We start from the raw sequence: 23,478 nt of genomic DNA, 5'->3' as shown, positions 1-23,478 counted from the left end.
GAAGGCTACAGGCTGGCCACTCAAAGACTTTTCACAGACTGCATCTGGCCAGTGGTGGACGGCCCTCCCAACACCATTCTTTTTTTTTTTTAATGTTTATTTATTTTTGAGAGACAGAGACAGAGTGCGAGTGGGGAAGGGGCAGAGAGAGAGGGAGACACGGAATCCAAAGCAGCCAGGCTCCAAGCTGTCAGCACAGAGCCCGGCATGGGGCTCGAACTCAGGAACTGCGAGAACATGACCTGAGCCCAAGTCGGAGGCCCAATCGACTGAGCCACCCAGGGGCCCCAACACCATTCTTTTAAAGTGCATGCTTCTGATTCCTTCTTAGGTATAACTGGCTTGAATTTATTTTCTTTTCTTTGCCCAAACCAATCTAATTAATTTTTCTTCCCATGATCCTTATTCATGAACTCTAATCATTAATCTGAGGTCCTTGGTTGTCTTCATGCAATTAATTTCCCATCAGTAATTATATGATGAGTTAATTTCTGCAACGGGAGCAGTTGAAATGATTTTTCTAATTTCTAAAATAATATTTCTGGGGGCCTGGGTGGCTCAGTCGGTTAAGTGTCCGACTATTGGTTTCTGCTCAGGTTATGATCTCATGGTTTGTGATAAACCCTGCATGAGGCTCTACGCTGACAGTGCAGAGCCAGCTTGGGATTCTCTCTCTCCCTTTCTCTCTGCTCCTCTTGCATGCTCTCCCTCTTTCAAAACTAAATAAAATTAAATTAAAAAATAAAATAAAATAAAATAAAATAAAATAAAATAAAATAAAATTTCATCATGAACAATTTCCTAGAATTTGCTTTCTAGAATCCCACTTCGCATCCAGTTTGGGGATTCTCTTTTCTAAAATAAAGATCTGTGTATCAGGTAATACAGTTACTATACATTTCATCCAAGCTTTCAAAATTCATTGAATATCTTACTTTTTAATTCCTCTAGGTCACACAGAACTCTTTTGGAAATTTTTATACTGTATTAATCAAAGCATATCAAGTTTGATTGATTCCAAGACCATGCACTTTACCTACGTAACAGAAGGCAAAAGTAAAAATTAGAACTTGCAATTTTTATTCCACTTCATTAATTCTAGTTGAAGTTATTTCTGCTAAGTGTATTCTGTGGAAGAAAAGGTTATTTGAAGAGCTGTCACTCTATTTGTTCCGAGCAATACTAAAGTTTTTTATTACAGGTGCTCAAAAAATGGAGGACTGAGTTTTCTAGGAATTCTTCAAAGTGTAATTTTTGGAATTCTGGCTACCAAAGGTCAATGTTTATGTCTAAGTTATATTCATGGGCTCTTCAGACATTAGAAGAAAAGGTCAATTCTTTGGGTTTGGGGTGAGGGGAATAGAGGGGAATAGAAAATAAAAGAGGCTATTTATAGCTTTAAGTTCTCTTTATAAATTGCCACAGCTCTGTGTTTCTAGTTTGTGAGGTGATGCTGATGATGGCTTATCAGTGTGCAGGTGGGGTGGCCTTTGTCAATGTGTCTGGCTTCAGCTAGGAAGGGGAATCCGATAACATTATGCTGACTTGCAGGCTACAGAGCCTCTGATGAAGGGTCATCGCATCTGGTGCATGATTTTATGCTGTAGCTAACCTTCTTTTCACCTTCTTCTCCATGGGCTTCCTAACTTAGTATTTCTAAAGATATTGTACAGTGCCATCTTGCTGACTTAGAGGAGGCAGGGACAAATTTAATGTTACTTCACCTCTGCAGGGGTGAATTCAAGACCCATCACTGTGTCCAGGATCCTAATAGCATATTTGAATATTCTGAACTGCAAGGCTTGTTGCCTTAACTAGAATAGCATGGAAATGATGAAAAAAAGACAAGCTGTGCAAAAAATTATCAGTTTATCTTCTGGAGAAGGTTACCTTGGAGGTCAAAATTTTCTTTTGTCTAACAATGCGTGGAATGGTTTAAGAGGCAGTTTATTTATAGTCTAAGCTAAGTGATGAATGATCTCTTAAACTGTGCCCTATACCCAGATTCTGTTGTTGATAGAACACACAGGTCTATTGCCTTTTCCTGATCTTGATGTTTTTAAAATACAACTTGCATTTTGGTTCATTTTTCACCGAAGCAAAATAGCAATTTACATTTCAGTTGTGGTTTTTCCCTAGACACACTAAAATGTGTAGCTCATTGAACGTGTCAATCTATCAGCATATTCTACAGCTAATGTTTCCAGTGTCTAGAATGGTGTGACTGTCACACTTTCATGATACTATTTTTGTCCTGTGTAAGAATGCATAATGAGTTACACACTCCTAATAATGTGCTTACTTCCTGAATTTAAGAGCAGGTGAGGCCAGAAATTTTATTATTTGGGGATGGGCTCGTTTGGTCAATGTCATCAAATAATTTTCTGAGAACTAAAAATTAGTCAAATTATTGGCTTACCCAAAATGCCTCGTGGGTTAAAGTAAATGATTGTTCAGTTCAGTCACAGACAGTTGATTTGGTAGGCCTAGTTGACAGTGTTCTAATTAATACATTATTATAGTCGATCAAAAATTACTTACTGGGCGCCTATCAGGTACACTACATTGATCCTCAGTAGGGAGCCAGGAGGAAATAACCCACTAAGACATTAGCTAAATGAAGACGTGTACTGAGCATCTATAAACTGCAAGCTAATGAGGTAGACATTTGTCACTGTGGACTACAGAATTGAATGACCCAAAAGCACAGACGTGTTCTGGGTCACCCAAGCAACCAGGGATCCAAAGGGTCCAAAACTTAACCCTTTTTAAATCAGAGCTGTGTCTGCTTGGGAGTACAGGGATGATACAGACGTGAAGGAAGTGACCACATCCCCTGCGTGTTCTCAGAATGGGGGAGCTCCGTTAATGGCGGTTAGAATCATCTGGGGATTGAGGTGCTTGCTTGCACAAAGTCAGGTTTGTAGCAGCCACCTGAGACCTAATTAATGTAAATCCAGCATGCACATTTTAAATAAGCTCTTTAGTTAATTCTGAAGGAGGTGGTATAGAGTTCACACATCAAGGAACGCACCATATGGTTTCATATAGGATGCCAGGCCTACACCTTCTTTCCTGTTTGTTTTGGTCAAGTATAACTTAAGTGCATTTTTAATGTTATATAAAGGCTAGTAAAGAGGTATAAGAATTCAGAACCATGAGATCATTTGCAGGTATCACTTCTATTACTATTTGTCTCATTTCCTTAAATCAGAAGTTGCACCCTTGGTAGCCTGTTGACCAGAAGTGGTCCAGGGTATTTTTTTTTTTTAATTGGCCCAACTAGTATTTTCAAAAGTAATCATCAACTATTAAACATTAGAAGATACCCATAAAAATTTGAAATTCTAATTCCTCTTTAAAAATCAAATGATCTGAAAGCATTGAGCCCCGATTCCCAAATGTCCTCAGTCAGCCAAAATTGAAAAACAGCTGCCCCTTTCCATGGCCGGTTTGCCAGAGTCCCATGGCACCAGCTCATCTCCCTAACACCATGGCCAAGTGTCAGGTGCCATTTGTCACCATGATGTGTCAGGTCCTTTCCTCCACCCAGCCCACTTGACTCTGTATCACCTGCCTACCTCCTCTAGGCACTGGAGTTTGTGACCTCTGTCTGAAGAGTACTTCAAAACCAATTGCTTTTGAACAGTATTTGATGATGAAGACAGATATTCCACATTCTGACTTGTTCTAGTGCATTCCCCTGGGATGCCCAGACTATGCTCCTGGGCAGAATCTGGGCTAATTCATTTAAAGAATGCCCATTAATCAAAAGAAGGCCTAATATAACTCAAGTCTTTCTAAGAGGCTACACAATTTGCCACATCTAATTGATGTGCATATTTTATTTTGTGAATATTTTTCACAGCCAAAAGGAAGAAAGTGCTTCTAGAGACTGTTGTTTTCGAGGAAACAACTGGTTACAATTTACCAAAAATAATTTTAAAAACTACTCTTAAATACTCACCTTAAATCAATCACCTGTGGTTAAAAGTCCAAGAATATTCAATAAGCAACATGTCCTGTATTTCTTCCATAAAAATACAGTTAAAATCTGTCATATTATTTCTCAGTGGGGCTTGAAAATTAAACAACATGTTGCCTTTCCCTAAGATTAAATATAACCTGGCGCTGGAAGAGTCAGCGTTTCCCTTCATTATTTTTTCTCCCTTGATTATGTGCACTAAAAATAAGTCTCAAGAAAATTCAAGGTAAAAACCTGTTAATAAAATATCAAACCGAGGTTTAAATATGAAAACTAAACGGTAGTTTTCTCCTACAAATCAGGTCCCTCCGGTAGCTCGGGCAGCTGAAGATTTGTGGGTGAATTCATGGTGATTTAGGTTTAAGTACAAAGTCTTTTTGCCTTTGTGAACTTGTACTTAGTCATTTTGTTTTGGAGCTCTGTATCTGTAAAAGGAGATAATAATCCTATTTTGTAGACTCATTAGAAGGATAAATGTAGTTTGATGAGTAAAGCACATGGCACAAGTTCAGTAAATGATAGCCTTTATTTTCATCAGTGATTCTTTTTCTTTTTTTTTTTAATTAAAAAAAAATTTTTTTTAATGTTTATTTATTTTTGAGACAGAGAGAGAGCATGAACGGGGGAGGGTCAGAGAGAGACGGAGACACAGAATCTGAAACAGGCTCCAGGCTCTGAGCTGTCAGCACAGAGCCCGATGCGGGGCTCAAACTCACAGACTGCGAGATCATGACCTGAGCCAAAGTCGGTCGCCCAACTGACTGAGCCACCCAGGCGCCCCATCAGTGATTCTTTTTCTGATACTGACTAAACAATATTTCCTAAGGCCTAGGAAAAACTCCCTAAAAAGGCAAGTAGTCTTTGCTACTTAAATCCTTGTTTTAAAACAATCCTTGTTTTAATTTTTCTCATAAGGAGCTTTATTCATTCAAAAAAAGAAAAAGGCAAATGAGTTATCTATGACAGAGTATTGTTCAGACTAATGTCTAGTCATCACTCCTAAGACTCTCTTGATGAATCTTCCATTTCTTTTAAAAAATTTTTTTTTTCAACGTTTATTTATTTTTGGGACAGAGAGAGACAGAGCATGAATGGGGGAGGGTCAGAAAGAGGGAGACACAGAATCGGAAACAGGCTCCAGGCTCTGAGCCATCAGCCCAGAGCCTGACGCGGGGCTTGAACTCACAGACCGCAAGATCATGACCTGGCTGAAGTCGGACGCTTAACCGACTGCGCCACCCAGGCGCCCCGATGAATCTTCCATTTCTCAGGTGCATATTCTAAAGAAGTCCACAGAAAAGTAAATATTTGTTTTAAAAATTAACTTCTGTTTTTGAAAGTCAGATCAGAAAAGCTGTTAACACAGACAGAAAAAGGAATTACCAGAAAGTTTGGTGTTCCAAAGAGCAGTGTTGAAGAAACGGGGCCTGTTAACTGGTCCAGGAAGGTGGGCACCCAGCACCCCCACATCAGTCAGACCCCCGTTCTTTCTCTGGCTTCCAATACCCCCCATTTTCTTTTATCTCTGCCACTCAAGCTCTGGCTTTTCCTCCCCAAAGTGGAAAACTGAGTATGAATTGTGGAAAAGTTGATATTAGAGTTCCTATTTTTGAGCTCTTAACTATGTGCCAGTCACGAAGGTTTACATTTTGCATACCTTATCTCATTTAATCCTGGCGAGAAGCCACAGAAGAAAGAATTATTGGCCCAGTTGAGAGGTTGGTCAGAACACACAGTACCTTGGCTAGGGCTAAGGCTGAAGCTTGGTGTGCTGGAATTCAAGCTGCTTATGAGTGCAATCACGATTACGAGCGTCTTCTATATTTTGTAAGGGCAGTGAATGAATTCTTGATATTTTTTCCTAGGAAGTTAAAAAATAATCAGCTTACTGTTTGCTTGAGTTGGTTTCACAGTTGTTGACTTCACTTAGTTGTATATTTTTCTTCTCCCCCCCCCCCCCATGACTTACAGGCTTTCAATAGATAGAAATGTTTTAACTTCATGTTGCTTGATTTTTCAAGTTGTGCATTATTCCATAATTGAGATTTCTTTGTCTAGAGCTATAACTGTGTCTCATCGACATCATAACACAAGATATATTTAGTAAGTAATTGTGATTTGTATTTAGTTTTTTGACTGTGTCCTCGTTCTGTTTTCTTCATTCTAAAATACAGCGGAACCATGTATTTTATTCCTTTTACTTTTGTTCACTATCAAGGTTTTAATTAAACTTATGTGAATTTTTAAGAGTTGAAAATTATAGTGAGCTTTCATCCATATCTAAAAATGTTTCTTTGGCTTAGCAACTTTTACTTTTAGTCACATTTTATATTTTATTACCTTCTTTGATTTTTTTTTCTAACATTGTATTTATTTTTTCTTTCCATCTTAGAATCTTAAAATATTTAAGCTGAAGGAGAACTTAGAAATAATTTCATGTGATTCCCTCATCTTACAGTTCAGGAAATTGTCAGAGGGTCAGAATGGCTTACGTGAGGCCACATGGCAGTGGTAGAACTGAAAATCATATTCTGTGCATTTTCCAATCTTCTATGTTTTCTTGTTCCTTGTAAGTCAGAAACATTAGAAACAAAAGCCTGCATCAAGCGCTCAAACAGCTTTAAAGGTTTATGTAACAGTAAGTTCTACCATAGCCTGTTAGACCCATGCTCATCCCCACCTTGCCGCATCCTCGATATCTTGGATTCATTGTAGTCATTCAATCAATTGATTTTAAGGTTCTGGGGTATTACTGAGTCAAATGAATTAAATTGTGTCGGAATGTTTGTCATTTTGTGCCCTAGTAGAAAGAAATGTTTGAGTCCTGTTGGTAGTTAGAAATGTTTAATTCGTGTTGGTAGTTCAGCCCAAAGTATCAATTTGCATTTTGCTTTTTTAAAATCCAGGTTGTGCTCTACTCAATATTTAAATGTATGGTCTAGAATAGAATGGATGTCATCATTTGCTCCCAACTGAGCTTCATGGCACTTGGACATTTGCAACTTAAAATGCATAGAATAGTGTGCTAGATTTACCCCAGAGATTTAAGACTAATAACTTTTTTCTTAAAAAACAAATCTTGTTTTAGGCAATGATACTGAAGCAAAGGAGCACCTTGCCTGCAATTTACATGAAAATAATTAAGAAAAAAGTGTGTGTATATATTAAAATACTAATGCTAATATTAATGTATATATAAAGACAGAGAGGAAGAGGAAAAGAGAAACAAATGTTAACAGCATATTTTGTGAATATAGAGAAAGTCTCTGTACTATTTTTGCAACTTTTCTAAAGTTTGCAATTATTTCAAAATAAATATTAAAAAATAATTGGCAGCATAAAACCTTGTATGATCTGACATCCACCTGATGCCTGGCATGCTCATAAGAAAAGTAAAGTTACCTCTAAAAATCCTTTTCCAGTTACACATATTTAAAATTCTCAGATAAATGACAGCTCTTACTTATGTGGTTAGCACTCAAAAAAACAAATCCCCCCGAGAAGGAAATGCTTTGATTAGAAATCAGGTGTGTCAAATTTAAAAAGAAAAAGAAAAATCTAAATGATGCAAAGTGCAGCTCTCTGTCATTATAGGTGATATCAACCCCCTCCCCCCCCCCCAACCCCATGCTCTGCCCCATTTTTCCTAGCCTGTTGCCGTTAAGTTGGATAGAACCTTAGCAATAACTCTGGTTTTTGACTGTGTCTTTTGTCCCTGGCTCCCTCCACCTGAGATGCCTCTGCCTCTGATTCTCCCAGTCACCACCCAGGACTACCACATGCTAGGGAACAGGTTGACCCATTGACCTTTAGGTGGCATTCATTCTCTTCTAAGTGTTCCCTCAACAGCCCTCCATTTAAAACAGATTCTGGTTTGGGGCGCCTTGGTTAAGCCTCTGACTTCTGCTCAGGTCATGATATAGTAGTTTGTGAGTTCAAGCCCCTCGTCGGGCTCTGTGCTGACAGCTCGGAGCCTGGAGCCTGCTTCAGATTCTGTGTCTCCCTCTCTCTCTGCCCCTCTCCTACTCTCTCTCTCTCTCTTCCTCCCTCTAAGAATAAATAAACAGTTAAAAAAAAAAAAGTAAAACACATTATGTTTAATTGTGGATGCAAGCAGTGGTGGAGGAACAGTTGGGTACCTGTGGGTGTGGACGTGCCTGTATGTGCCCAGGGGAGGTCCTGAAATCACCTGGGCTACAGGTAGATGGGAAGTTGACACAAACGCCTGCTACTGTTACTGCTGTGATCACAGCCACATTTCCCATATTTTGATGTGAGCTCCTTTATGGACATTTTTTTTTTCCCTAGAAAGATGATTGATAGCTCTTCCTTTTCTAAGACTTCCTTATCTAAATTAGTTTTTCATAAAGCACATTTACAATATTCCTGATACAATCTGCCTGATTAGAGAAGGTGTGGTTTAGAGGGTCTCCTGTTAGGTCCCAGAGGGCACGTAGAAAATATGATTTGGCAGATTGGCAAAATCTGCCAATTTGGAAAAATCATTCATTGTACTCATGGAAGCATAAGAATTTTAGTTGATATAAAAATAGAAGGGGCATTTGCAGATGTAAAAGAAAAATGCTGCTAAAATAATTATTAAATTACTTATTTGGGATTTATTATTTGAAAGAAATGGGAGCTCTCAAACAATATTCTACTATTATCCCGTAAACATAAGAACAATGGGACATCTGTAAACCTAATTTTATTTTGAGATAATCATCATAAGTGAAAACAAGATTAAGGAAGATTTATCCAAAACAATAAATTACTTTTGAAAATAGAAAAATGTGGATAATTGAAAGAAACACAATCATTCCAAATAAATCCAAAATGGACAATGGTTATGTCCAGTTTTAATGGCTTAGATAATTAAACAAGGAAAACTCTAAACATGTATAGGAATAAAAACAAAATTACCTCTTACATAGATGATTCCGCATCCGGTGACACACAGTGCTAGCCATTTAATATTTAGAAGTAGAAATAATGTATTAGGAAGAAAGTTTGATCATCCCCATCATTCCCTCTACCCACTAGGTATGTGTGCTTTGATAAATTAGACTCTCTGACCCTCTGTTTCCTCATTAAAAACAAACAAAAAACCCCTTTGTTGATTTTGAGAAAGAGAGAACGCACACATGGGTAAGGGGTAGAGAGAGAAAGGGAATCTCAAGCAGGCTCTGTGCTGTCAGTGCAGAGCCTCACGTGGGGTGCGACCTCATGAACTGTGAGATCGTGACCTGAGCAGAAATCACGAGTGGGACGCTTAATGGACTGAGTCACCCAGGCGCCCCCTTCTCATTTTTAAAATAGAGGTGAGGTGCCCGGCAAGTGGTAGACACTCAACAAACGGTAGCTAATAGTATAATAACAGTGAATGCATATTGAGGATGTATTGTGTGATAGGCGCTTTGATGAGCTTTAAGTGCATTAACTTACTCAGCAAGTGGAAGTCATAGTGGTGGTAACAGTGAGAGCTTGTAGGATGTTGCAGGAGTAAGAAAACTATCTTATAATTTACCAAAATAATACTGATTTGTAAGAAAATCTATATCTGAAGGTCTTAGTAGGAGTAGGTCAAGGGTTGAGTCAGAGCTCAGGGTATTCTGAGGTAGTCATGCTAAAGGTGCCTTAAGTGGTACTCAGCCTCCAGCTCTCACAGTGAAGCACTGTCATTTATGGTGCTGAGATGACTATGGCTTCCAAACGACCATTTCCAGATCTCCTAAGAGTCCAAGTCCCAAGGCAGAATCTTTGACTAAGAGATTTCCATGTTATATTCTTGTTCTCTAGTGGTTACTGGGGTAGGGAGAAGGAAATTAAGGCTTATTCATCTTCTATGGAGGGAGGGGATTACCCCTTAGACAATCATTTAGACAATACATGAGGAGAGAATGAAGTTTTATTGGTTTAATGCTCAATATAACGGGTAAAATGATCTGTTTTTGGTATGATTGGAAATCAGGAAGTGGCTGATCTAGGGGCAGGAGTTTAAGCATTAAATTCTAAGCATTAAAATACCCAAAGAATAACATGAAATATTTTACTGTTATTGCAGCCCTTCTCAGACAAGGTAGACTAATTGAGAGTTGATTAGTGAAAATTCATATTCAATTATAATAATGTACATAATAATTTCAGAATAATTAACCATCACAGGTCTGTTGCAAGTGCATTGCTATATGTAGTTTTAGTATACCTTATGACTGCCAGAACTTCTCTCATTGGCTGTAGAATAAATTCAATCATGATAGATCCTTAATTCTACATTCTTCCTTTAAACAAAAAATCATTTGAGTTCCAAAGCATACATTTCCAGATAAAGACTCAAAGACAAGAGCATTATAAGAATTTCTAAAGCATTTTAATTGACTGCATTTTATTAATGGTGTTTTTTCAAATAAGATTTAATATTCTCTATCTTACATCCATAATCTACAGCTAACCTTTCCCATTATTCTCCTTAATTCTCCATTCCATTTAGTTCAGTATCTACATAAATGGTCATACACCAAGAATGGTCATACATCATGGCATACCCTTTTCATCTGTTACTATTGATGAAAATAACACCCTGTTCAAATAATACATAAAGCATAAATCACCCTAATGATTCCTCACAATATTGTTCTTATCTTACTGCTTTTTGGTTCAGAATGCTCCATTCCATTCATGTCAGTGGGTACAATCCTACTTACATATCAAGGATACCATTCAAATGTCAACTTCACAAAGGACTTCCTCATCTGTCCAGCTCCTAATTAATATTCTCTTCCTTTAAAGTCCCAAATTAATTGAACTAAACATCAGTAAGAATAGTTAGCTCTATCTGGCTTCTTTAAAATTTATGTAGATCCCTTGGCTCCTTTTCAGGACTAGAAGTTCCTAGGGTATGGCATCCATATCTGATTGGTATCCCCCAACTCAAGAATAATGCTCTGAACATAGCATGTGATGGGTAAGCCCTGTGTAGTCTGCCATGCTCATTCTTTACTAGACCTTGTAGATGACTGGCCACATTTGTCCACAGACTGGTTATCTTTTTCTCTTTAAAAAGCTTCAATGAGATGGAATTTACATACCATAGAACTCACTCATTCTCTGTGTATAGAGAGGGCACAAGTGAGCGAGGGATAGAGAGAGACAGAGAGAGAGGAGAAAAGAGAGGGAGAGAGAAGCAGGGCTCACTCAGGGCTCATGCTCACCCTAAACAGGGCATGGGCTCACCCAAAGTAGGGCATGAGCTCACCTGAATTAGGGCTCAAGCTTGCCCGATGTGGGACTCAAACTCATGAACTGTGAGATCGTGACCTGAGCCGAAGTCAGACACTTAATGACTAAGCCACCCAGGCGCCTTCGCCTAATGTAATTTTTAATAAATTTATAAAGTTAGGAAACCATCTTCACAATCCAGTTTTAGAACATTTTTATCATCCCCCAAAGTTCCCTTCTGTCCATTTAGTTAACTTGACTTCCATCTCCAGTCCCAAGAACCACTCATCTGTATAGATTTACCTTTTCTAGAAATTTCCTATGAATGGAATTCTACAATACGTAGTCTTTTGGGTCTGCTTTCTCTCTCAATTAGCATACTGCTTTTGGGATTCATCCATGTTGTAGGATGAATCAGTCATTTGTATCTTTTTTATTGCTTTATCCATTCAACAGTGGATAAGCATTCAGACTGTTTGCAGGTTTTGGCAATTATGAATACTATCGCTGTGAAATTTGCATTCAACTCTTTTGTGGACATATTTTTGCTTCTCTTGGGTACATTCTTAACAGTGGAATTGCTGGGTTGCACCATAAGTGTATGTATAACTTTTTAAAAAATACTTGTTTTCCAAAGAGGCCATGTCATTTTACAGTCCCGCCAGGAATGAACAAGAGCTCCCGTTTCTGCATATTGTTGTCTGTCTTCTCTATTATAGTCACTGCAGGGGCTGTGCAAGTTTTAATTGGCCCACTCCTAATGACTAATTCCATTGGGAATATTTTTTTTTAACTTTTTTAAGTTTATGTATTTTAAAAGACAGAAAGTGAGTGGGAGAGGGGCAGAGAGGAAGGGAGAGAGAGGGAATCCCAAGCAGGCTCCGTGCTGTCGGTGCAGAGCCCTATTCAGGGCTCAAACTCAAAAAAGGTGAAATTGTGACCTGAGCTGAAGTCAAGAGTCCAGACGCTTAACCGACTGAGCAACCCAGGTGACACGATATTGGGATATTTTAATGTTCTCTTCAGTGAAGGATCTATTCAAATCTTTTGCTTGTTTTTCAAATGAAGTTTATCTTCTTGTTGAATTATAAGAGTACTTTAAGCAGATGTAAATCCTTATCAAATAGAAAATTAGCAAATATTTCCTTCCAATCTGTAGCTTGATTTTCATTTTCTTAATGATGTCTTTTTAAAAAGCAAACTTTTTAAAAATTTTGAGGCCATCCAGTTTATCAATTTTTTCTTTTGTGGGACTGGGCTTTTGGTGTCATAGCTGAGAAGTGTTTGCCTAACCTAAAATCACAGAGATTTTCTCTTATGTTTTGTATGGCATCATTTCTAACTTAAATGTTTGATTGAATTTATCGGTGAATCCATCTGGGCCTGAGTTTTTCTTTGTAGAAAGATTTTATTTTATTTTTAATTTTTTTTAGATTTTATGTTTAAGTAATTTCTACAACCTACATGGGGCTCGAACTTACAAACCCAAGATCCAGAGTTGTATTCTCTTCTGACTGAGCCAGCCAGGTAACCCTGTGGAAAGATTTTAAAGTACAGTTGACCCTTCAACAACATAGGGGTTAGTGGCACCAAACCCCCTGCACTGTTAAAATCCATGTATAACTTTTGATTTCCCCCAAAATAATAGCCTAGTGTTGGTCAGAAGCCTTACCAATAACATAAAGTGGTTAATACATATTTTGTGTATGTATTGTATACTATATTCTTGCTATAAAGCTAGAGAAAAATATTAAGAAAAATTTATTTACAGTGGTGTTTATCAAAAAAATCTGTGTATAAGTGGACCCATATGGTTCAAACCCATGTTGTCCAAGGGCCAACTATATTAATTTTACTTGCTATGGATCTGTTATGGGTTGAATTGCATCACCCAAAAAGGTACGTTGAAGTCCCAACCCCGCAGTACCCCAGAATGGATTCTTATTTGGAAACAGGGTCAATGAAGATGTAATTAGTCAACCTGAGTTCATCCTGGAGTAGGACGGGCTCTCGATCCTTTATTACCAGTGTCCTAATAAGAAGAGGAGTGCCATGTGATGATGGAGGCAGAGACTGAAGTAGCTGCAAGCTGAGGAGTGCTATGGACCACTGACAAACCACCAGAAGCCAGAAAGAGTCAAGGATTCTCTCCTACAGGTTTCAGAGACAGCGTGATCCTGCTCTCCACCTCGATCATGGACTTCTAGCTTCCAGAAGTGTGAGACAGAAATTGTTGTTGTTTAAGCCACCCAGTTGGTGGTACTTTGTTCTGGTAGCTGTAGGACATGGATGCAAACTCCAGACTTTGCTTCCTTGACTCAGTTTTGGCAATTTGTATCTTTGTAGGCATTTGTCCAACTCACTACATTGTCTAATTTGTTGACATAAGGTTACTCATAGCTTCTTTTAATTTTGGCAGGGTGGGCACGATGTATTGCTTTCATTCCTAATTTCAGTAATTTGTATCTTCTCTTTGGGAGGGGCAGCCAAATAAATAAAGTTTGGTCAAATTTATTGAACTTTTCAAAGAGCCAACTTTTATTTTCATTGATTTTCCTTATTTTTCTCTTCTCTATTTCACTGGTTTCTAATACAATAATTATTCCCTCCTGTTTCCTTGCTATGGTTGCTCTTATTTTTCTAGTTCTTAAGGTATAAACCTAGATTACTGGCACCCTTTTTCTTTTCTAATATAGGTGTTTAAAGTCGTAAATACCCTTCAGATCACTGCTTTAGCTGCATCGCCAAATTTCAATGTTTTCATTTTCATTCAGTTCAAAATATTTTTTAATTTCCTTCATAACTTCTTCAACTCTTGAGTAATTTAATTTCCAAATGTTTGGAGATTTTCTATGTTTTTTTCCTATTGCCTATTCCTAACCTCGGAACATGGTTACATCATAGAATATGATCCAAATCGTCTTAAATGTATTGAGACTTGTTTTATAGCCTACCATAGGGACTATTCTAAAGACTATACTTCTTAAAAAGAATATAAACCCTGCCATCATTAAGTACAGTGATCTATATGTATAAGGCTGGTAGTGTTGTTCAAGCATTCTATATCCTTAACGGTTTCCTGTCTAGTTGCTCTACCCATTGTTGAGAATAGGATATTGAATAATATCGAACTATTACTATTTATCTATTTCTCCATTCAACTCTATCAGTTTTTGCTTCATGTATTTAGGGTTCTGTGGGTGGGCACATGTACATTTCTATTCGTTACATCTTCTTGATGTACCGACTCTGTGTGAAATGTGTCTCCAGAGATATTTCTGGTCTTAAAGTCTAGTTTGTTTGATATCAGTAAAGCCAGTGAAAATTTCTTAACGTTACTGTTTGCATGGTCTATTACTATTAAATACTATTGTTGGTCTTACTATTATCATAATACATGATGCAATTTTTGTACTTACTTTTGTGGTTCTTAGATTGTTCCTGAATTAATTTGCAAGCTTTTGCCTAACGAGGAAGCTATACGTTCTTTGGTAAGTTTTATACATCTTTTGGTACAGTGCTGAGTACAACAATGAGTGATCCACTAAAAGCAACGGTATACCAAAACAAGCTCCTCTTTCAAAAAATAATTCAGTCGTGTTATTTGCTCATGGTGCTGCTAACGGATGTCTTCCCTTGTTCGGCCGGGTTTTGAAGGCTGAAAATGGTACTCCTCTGCCTTCCTGCCAGTTCCAATCCTAGGTTTATGAACTGTGCAAAGGTTGTTACCGCAACTCCTCTATTTATATGCTAGGACCACAATGTAGGAACACTCATTTACATCAAGTGGCTTAATCCCAGACACTGCTGCTTTCTTTCAAACCTTTGATAAAAGTAGAGAATTGTTCAGATCATTAGATGGGTCTTGGATATTATGTATCATGTGCACAAATGCTTTTTCTTGTGATTAAGATAATGAATACTTTGTTTAGGAATCATTATCTTACAAAGTAATGTAACAACTGCATAAATTTAATGTTAAAGGTCTTCTGGCATTGAATCTTTGTTATTTGTTCTATTGTTATTAAAAGCCCTGACTCAGTGAAAGGATGTGAGACTGCCTCATAAGTTAATGTTTAAGATGCACAATTATTATCTAACTGATGTCGGCCAATCTAAATAGGACTTGAGCATACAATTTGCTGATTTCAATACAACTTAAAGTTGCAGGCTGTTTAATGAACCATAGGACCAAAAAAAAAACAACCAAAAAACGTCATTTTTAAAAAGGCAGACTTTTTCTGTCCTCTTAAATGTCTATTAAGTTTTTTCACAAGTAATATTTAAAGTGGAATATAATTGCCTATGTATACTCTAAATCCTTATATATGACATTTTTGAGATTACTGTATTGAGACTTCTTGACTTGTGGCTCCCTTAAAATTACTTCTGTATCTGACGTATTAAGATAACAACAAGAAAAATGATGCGATTACAGAAAGGTATAAGGGGTGTTAGAGAACAGAAGACAGGATTAGTATGAATTGAATTAATGCGTATGATCGTGGATCAGAAAGATAAATGAAGACCCCTTCTTTCTGAGTAACTACATTTATCTTTTTTCTAGAGAAGTATGTAAAATTCTCCTATAGGCGATTCATCTACTTCCCACCCCCCTTCAGTTGACGTTCTAGGAGTGCAGTTTCCATCAGTCAGACTTTCTGATCAGCGTATTGTTTTTAGAAGAAAGGCATGACTTGTAAGGCTCAAAGAATACATACTTGGAATTTCCTAAGAATCTTCCCTGTCACTTGGAAGTCTGTTATATCCCTCTGAACATGAGCCAAATTTTCATTTAAATTTCAAACTCCAAAATGAACAGTTCCACGAAGAGTCCTTGCAACAAACAGTAACAAAAGACAAGACTCGCTACACACAGCTGCCACAACTTCCAATAAGTACAGACCAGCATACCACCACCTGCCTTTGGAAGGCAGGTCTTCCCCCTAGTTACTAGAAAGTTCCATACCAAAGACTAGGCCTCTTGGTATTGCAGAAAAGAAATACAACATTACTGCATTGAACTTAACTCCTACAACTGAACCTAACACTTGTTCTAGGATAGAAGCGGAATTCCTAAAACGGCTTCATAGGAGACCTCCATCGAAATACCTAACACCAGAAGCCCCTCAATGGGCAAACAGACTAAGAAATGCGAGCTCCGGGCTAAGCTTGGGGAGTGGGCAGCACCCCAGGGCCTTGTTTGGGTGGCCTACTTAGTAACCACGGGGTCCACCAGACACGGACGCTCTGGTGCGGTGTGCCGCTAACTCACGAAGGTGGGAGTTTCTGTCTCTCCCACCAGCACTTCACAGGCAGGGTCCGACTCCTCCACGCAGCAGCAGGACCTCGCGGTACGGATGGGACCCCGGAAGACCAGTTTCTCAGCCGCCACCTGGCCCCCTCGCCGGGGGTCCCCCACGTCCGGTCCCTCGAAAGCAGGCCGCTCCTCTGCTTTACGCGCGGTGGGCGACCAACAGTTACGGTCCCAAGGAAGATCATCCACGTTTTACTCGGTGCTGGGAGGATGGGACCGGGATACAAGTCCCCCACCCCCACCCCCACTGCGCTCAGCAGCGGACCCTCTCCAGCGAGGCCCTCGAAACCTGCCCCAAGCCACTGCCACCGCACGCGGTGCGCACGTCCACCCCGCGGCGGCGAAGAGCGCGGAGGCGCGCAACTGAGCATGCGCAGAGGGAGGCTGGCCGGCCCGCTTTACGACCCTCCCCACCCCAGCCCCGCCCCGCCCCGCCCCGCCCGCTCTGCTGTGCGAGCCGCGGCGCGAGGTCGCCCACGCTCCCTTCTCCCCGCCCTGTGGGTCCCGGGCACCCGGAGTGTTCGGTGTCTGGCGCCCGTGCGTGATGACGTACACGCGCGCCAAGACGTGGGGACGCAGGCGGGCCGTAGAGAGCGTGAGTTTCCGCGTCTGTTTGGCCCCCCTCGCGTCGCTGGTTCTGCGTGGTGTCGCTTCGCCCTTTCCCAGGGTCGTGGCGCCGGGTTGGGAGCGGGTGCCGGGCGCCTCCAGTCGGCGCTTTCCCCGGGCCGGGCCGGGGAGGCGGGGGGGGGGGGGGGGTGCGTTCGGGTTGGAGGCGCGTTTCCGCATTCTGGGCACCCTGGGCAAGTCCCAGAGGCGGAAGGGTGCTTCCCGCCGCGAGTCTACCGAGTCAACCGGGTTGGGGGTGGGGGGGAGGGTCCCGTCGTCTGCACCCTGTCTGATCCTGGTGACGACTGCCCTGGCAAGGATGTGCTCGGAGGATGGATGGGCTGGGCTCTGTGGGGTTTTAAAAGCGTCCTTTCGAAAGCAGGAAGTTTAAAGTGACGTTGCATCATCAGCAACAACTTGCAGTTTCAGGTGCCGGGAGAATAACTTCGTTTCTCCCAGCAAGTGTGTGGCCGACACAACCCTAACCTACAAAGTGGTGTTTCTCTTAATAGGGGATAGGAAATCCGCCTGTGAATGTAACCCTTTTTCTCGTCACACTTTAAAAACCTGTCCAAAAATGGATCACGTGCTTTCTTTTTTCCAAACTAAGCAATAACTTTTGAAGACTCAGGATTGCTTATTAGGAATTATTGTATAGTCATGACTTAATCATCGCGTTGTGTAGGTCTGTTTGCAGGACACTCAGTGACAGCTGTACTTTGCCTCTTTTAGTTCTCTGCAATTACTTCTTAAAAGTCTGAAGTCCCACATTTCTTTCTTTTTTTTTCCCCCAGTTCCAATAAACTGTAAAGACTTATAATTTGCTGCTGACACGGCAGCTTGGGGAAGCAAGTAATTTTACAAAGAATAACGGTGCATTGAGTTCCTAATTGTCCCCGGACTACTAGCTGCAGCATCACATGGGAACTTGTTAGAAATGCAAATTTGGGGATCTTGTCTCAGACTTCAATCAGAAATCTATTCTAACATGCTTTCCAGTGGATCCCAATGTACCTGGGTGCTTACATTGTTAAGTATTGCTGTCATGATAAAGAATTGCTCTTGTGAAGTCACAGAACGTACTTGGAATCCAGGTGAAGCCTTTCCTAGGTGTAACATCTTGGACAAGTTACTTAGAGGCTTCTTCACAGGGCTGTAAGTATTCAGTGTGAAAATTCAGGGAAAGTGTTTGAGACCCCTGGGTGGGTCACTTGGGTAAGCCTCTGACTTCGCTCAGGTCATGATCTCATGGTTTGTGAGTTTGAACCCCTCATCTGGTTCTGCACTGACAGCTTGCCAGCTCCAGCTCAGAGCCTGCTTCAGATTCTGTGTGTCCTTCTTTCTCTGCCCCTTCCCCGCTTGCACTCTGTCTCTCGTTCTCTCTTTCAAATAAACATTAAAAATTACAAAAAAAAAAATTGTGTAAGTTAAATACACACATAGATTGTGCTGGAAGTATTTTCATGGGGTTAATTGTGAATTGCAGTGCCTGACTATTGTGACCACAGCTTACAGGGCATTTTATTTATTTCTGGATCCTAGTAATAGTCTATATAATTAAGATCGTTGGATGCAGGATATTTAGTTGAAGATTATAGCAGTAAGTGCTAATACCCGCACTACTGGGGCTGTAGTAGTTTTTTGTTTCTTGTTTTTTGTTTTTTTAAAAGTAGATGTCCTGCCCAGTGTGGGGCTTGAACTCACTACTCTGCGATCAAGAGTCACATGCTGCACCCCCTGAACCAAGCAGGTGCCCCGGGACTGAGTATTTTTAAGAATGACATGACTAATTGTGTTAAGGAATGGTTTTTGGGGGCGCCTGGGTGGCGCAGTCGGTTAAGCGTCCGACTTCAACCAGGTCACAATCTCGCGGTCCGTGAGTTCGAGCCCCGCATCGGGCTCTGGGCTGATGGCTCAGAGCCTGGAGCCTGTTTCCGATTCTGTGTCTCCCTCTCTCTCTGCCCCTCCCCCGTTCATGCTCTGTCTCTCTCTGTCCCAAAAATAAATAAACGTTGAAAAAAAAATTAAAAAAAAAAAGGAATGGTTTTTGGTGTTTCCAGCTTAATTATACCTTCTTTTGACCCAGAACTTGGTAAAGAAGTAGGGTGGATACCCAGAGTAAGCCTTAGCTATGGAGATGAGAGGTGCTAATGACTTGCAAGCAGAAGATGTTTCTGTGCTTAACCTTTCTTTCCCATGTGGCACATAGCTCCACCAGCAGAGACCTCGTACTAACCACCCCCTGTACCTCTATTCTGGAAGCACTGTGGGACCAAGGTTAAGTGTGCCTTTCGCCTGCTGGGTTTTTTTTTTTTTCCCCAGATTGTCAGTTGCAGTAACCTACAATTCTTCCCTTTTCAGGGGGCCAGTGTTGGGGGGGGGGCAGGTGGCGATATTTAGGATTTGAGGCAGTTGCCATAAAACCTAAACTCATTCCAGTGTTGAGGAGTGTCACTGACTCACCATGGCATACACAACATGTCACTTTGATTAGAGCACACTGCTCCCGAACCACACCATGGCTCCTAGATACTGTGTGTCAGAGTTTTCAGATAAACATGAGTCACTTTGGATATCAGCTTCTACAAATAATTTTGTTAATACCACCGCTAAATTAACACTGTCCCATCACGAAACATTCAGTTTTCAATGGCCCCCACATTTTCTACTTCTCTGTATTAGAGCGGCAGACTTATAGTAGTGGTTTTGGTCACGTCGAACCTGCTTTGAACTTTGCCTCTGCTACTTAACTGAGTTCTTTAGACAAATTAACATCCTCTTAATTTCCTTTTTTATAAAGTAGAAGTCATGGTACGTACCTACCTCAGGACATTGCATTAAATGAAATAAAGTGCAAAACGTGAAGGCATAGAGGTTCAATAAATGCTGCATGTTGGGACAGGGGAGAAAAAGAAAACTTACCTCGTTTATTTCCTCGTGCCATCTTAATAAATAAATAAATTTTTGTTATTAGCTAACTGTACTGCTTTTCTTTTCAAATGGTAAAATCCTGAAGTGAAGAGTCAAAGCTTTCACATTATTATGAGTGGGAGAAGGCAAACATGTGAAAAAGGTGAAAACTCTAAAACCTGGTAGAAAAAACACTATCTTCAGTTTGATCACCACAACAGAGCAACTTCCATAAATTGTTTTGGGTGTTTATTGGAACTTCAAGGTCCATTGAGCTTGAGGTCCATTGATTAATATTTAAGTATCTTCAGTTAGTTAACCAGGACAGTCAGCTAGAGAAGGGACAGGATGTTCCAGGAGATGGGACAGCACTGAAAACGCATTATACATTATGTATCATTTTTAAAAAAGTAATAATACCGTGTATTTTTGTCTATATATTACATATGACTATGTGAGCGTGGAAAATACTTGAAAGGAGACAGAGCAGGTCATAATTTTGCTTACTTGGCAATGTATTATAATATGGAGGTGGGGATAAGTAATCTAACGGTGGTACATTTATGTAAAGTTAGATACATGCATGTATGTGTAAACATTCTTTTTATAAACCATTTAAAAGAAATGATGCTTTAAAGAGATAGATTCCCTTTTATGCTGCATTTCTAATCGTGTAAGCAGTGGTCTTTAGATTTTGTTTGTGTTTTTTGGTTTTGGTTTTTGTTTTTGTTTTGTTTTGTTTTTAGGAGGCAACCCTCTTTAGCTGAATCTTACCTGAAGAGCTCAGGAGCTGAGAGGCTTTAAGAGAGGTTGAAGGGCACAGTTCTGCCTGCTGGTGCTCATCTTGAATCTTTTGCGGTGACATTCTGAGGCATGTCGCTGGAACCCTGGAATCCAGGACATTGGGTGTGAAACTCTTCATCTGTGGGATAGAAATCCTCAAGAGATGAGTTCTCTCTAAGAAGTCCTTGCACTAAGAATTATTGTGAGTGAGATTCACAAACTTGTTCTGAAGACAGCTCCCAGGGTTTTCAGCCGTGTCAGATGTGTGTATGACTTCTCATGCACAGGAGCAAGTGGCTGTTAAAAAAAGAGAAAGCATCCAGCCTCCAGTCTGGCCCGTACTTTACAAAATAGGAGCCTATGCACACGTTTTGAGAAGTCCTCTCAGTTTTTATTTTATTTTTTTGAGCCCTCTAAGCCATGACAGCTGTATCACTGTTAAAGCTATTTAATATTTTAACTGGCTGTTGTTTAGCATTACAGATGACTTGAGGAGAAAGAAACAAGAAGTCAGTGGAAATACATTACTTGTGTTTACAGTCCCTCTGTTTTTTGTTGTATGAAAGCAGCTGGTTTGCAATTTATATGGTAAAGGGTTTTTCTTAAGGAGTTAATTTTTAGTTAATAGTGAGCTTTCATATGAAAAATAATCTCAAATGCTGAGTATTTGTCAGATTGTTATTAATAGGAGCGGTAGTAATATCACATTGTCTTTTTTCACACATTGAGGAGGGTTTCCTGGTGACAGCTGGAGTGTGGGGGAGGGGGAGTCACTTTCAATCAGCCAGCTGCTCTGTGCAACATCATGATGGCAATATTTCAAAGCCTGTGGGATAATTTTGGCTGTATTCAGAAAAGAAAATGTGTCAAATTTCTGGGAAGCGATAGATAGTGTACAAGAGCCGTATGAGAGCCCTTTGGGATCTAGATGATAGTCAACGAACAATGGTGTGCATTCAGGTTTGTGTGTTGGTGTTATTTTACCATCTAGTTTCTTGGACATTGTTACATGCACATCATAATTATAAAGCAATAAAGTCTAGTCCCATGGGGGGAAAGGCTCATTACTTTATGGAGAGGAAGGGAGATTGGAAAACAAACTTTGGGAGTGTGCTACGTGCTTTCACATAATATGCTATCTCATTTATTCTTCACAATGACTCCAGTAAGTAAGTGGAATTTTTCTCATCTATGGATAAAGAAGCAGACGCTCAGCAGGATTGATTATATGATTTGCCCAAGGCCACACACTAGTAAACAATGGCATCCATATTTGACCCCAAATCTGGCTTCAGCTCCAGGAATGTTCTCATTATACCAACAGCTGTTTCTGCATGGTGTAAACTTGCTTATGCATTTTTAATCCAAAGTCACAGTATCAGGATAGTTATGAATGAAATTTATATACATATTACAATGACTTCAACTTTATATAAATAATACATAGGGGTGTGTGTACGTGCTTGTGTCAGTCAATGTGTGATAGCAGCTCCTCCTAATTTTGGATTTTTTTTTTCCTTGATGGAGTCTCTAGGGCAACACTGAAAGAAACTTTGCTACATTTTTTTATGTTACAGATACCAGCAATTCACAGTCATGGTTGTAATGAGTCAGTTTGATTCCAACTTTGAGCAAATGTAGGAATAAATACTGTGCCTACTGCCCATGTAGTCTCTTCCTTCGTACCAAAGTATTCAAGATTTCCTTGTTTCTTTCAAGGTATGTTAATTTTGTATCAAAGAGGGACTTTTTGGCTTTCCAGATTTTTAGCTTGTAGCTATTATATCTGCCAAGTGATGACTTAAATCCTGTGTGTGTGTGTGTGTGTGTGTGTGTGTGTGTGTGTGTGTGATCACTCTCCTGCTTTTGATGATGAGTTTCATGGATCATTTCATCTCCCTCCCCATTGCCCACGGGATAGTGCCTGCCCAGTATTTTCTTTCTTTCCTTCCCCCACACTCTATACAAATCCTTAAAACTTATTTTTGCTCTTTTCTAAACATTCTGTGCACATTTATATGCATTCATATTTTCATTCTTTATCGCACTGTAGTGTCACTGTTTGTATGTCTGCTCTCTAGACTGGTTGCCTGAAAGGACACTAATTCTCAGATATTTATTAAATGATACAGACAGTGAGATATAAAATTATATGCTCAATGCTTTTACTGCTATAGTTCCACATTCATTGGTTTTCTTCTTTGGGCTCACAATTAGAGAAATGTGATGACTGATGTGTGTTAATGAATTACATAATGGTGAAACACAGGTAAAGCCACAGAAGAGCATGCAGGATATTCCCATGATCCTTTCTAAAGGCTCTCAGGTTGAAGAAGCCTCTTATTCAGTTCCTTCCTTCCTTCCTTCCTTCCTTCCATTTTTCCTTCCTTCCTTCCTCCCTTCCTTTGTCTTTTCTTCCTTCCTCCTTCCTTCCTTTTCCCCTTCCTCTTTCCTTTGTTTTTTTTTTTCATTTTGTTGATGAATCTAAATGATTCGTTGTCCCAAAGTCCTAGTCAGAAGTTTTCATCAAGTGGTAATATTTTATTAAATGGACAAACTAGTCTTATTTTCAGTGAAGAAGAAAGGCAGGGAGTATAGTTTGAAAATCAATAATTAGATGTATTCTTTAAAATCATCAACCTTGTATAAATAGAAGACA

General features: G+C 39.7%; 1 protein-coding gene across 9 annotated transcripts in view; it reads left to right on the top strand.

Annotated features, from left to right (window-relative positions):
- The window catches only part of RHBDD1 (rhomboid domain containing 1), a 164,041-nt gene that overhangs the window by 5,767 nt on the left and 134,796 nt on the right, over positions 1–23,478 (top strand). For 5 of the 9 annotated variants that reach the window (XR_007154994.1, XR_007154995.1, XM_047872321.1 and 2 more), the window contains exon 1: positions 16,980–17,115. The exons of 1 other annotated variant lie outside the window; for it this stretch is intronic. The gene's annotated coding sequence lies outside the window, so the exon portion shown is untranslated. Of the gene's footprint in view, positions 1–16,979; positions 17,116–18,217; positions 18,282–20,931; positions 21,022–22,396; positions 22,539–23,478 lie in introns of those variants that run through there. 3 more of the 9 variants (XM_047872318.1, XM_047872315.1, XM_047872319.1) reach the window with 3 other exon arrangements.

The sequence above is a fragment of the Prionailurus viverrinus genome, chromosome C1 (genome assembly GCF_022837055.1).
Source record: "Prionailurus viverrinus isolate Anna chromosome C1, UM_Priviv_1.0, whole genome shotgun sequence".
Classification (NCBI taxonomy): Eukaryota; Metazoa; Chordata; class Mammalia; order Carnivora; family Felidae; genus Prionailurus; species Prionailurus viverrinus.
This window is presented reverse-complemented; position numbering and strand designations above follow the sequence as displayed.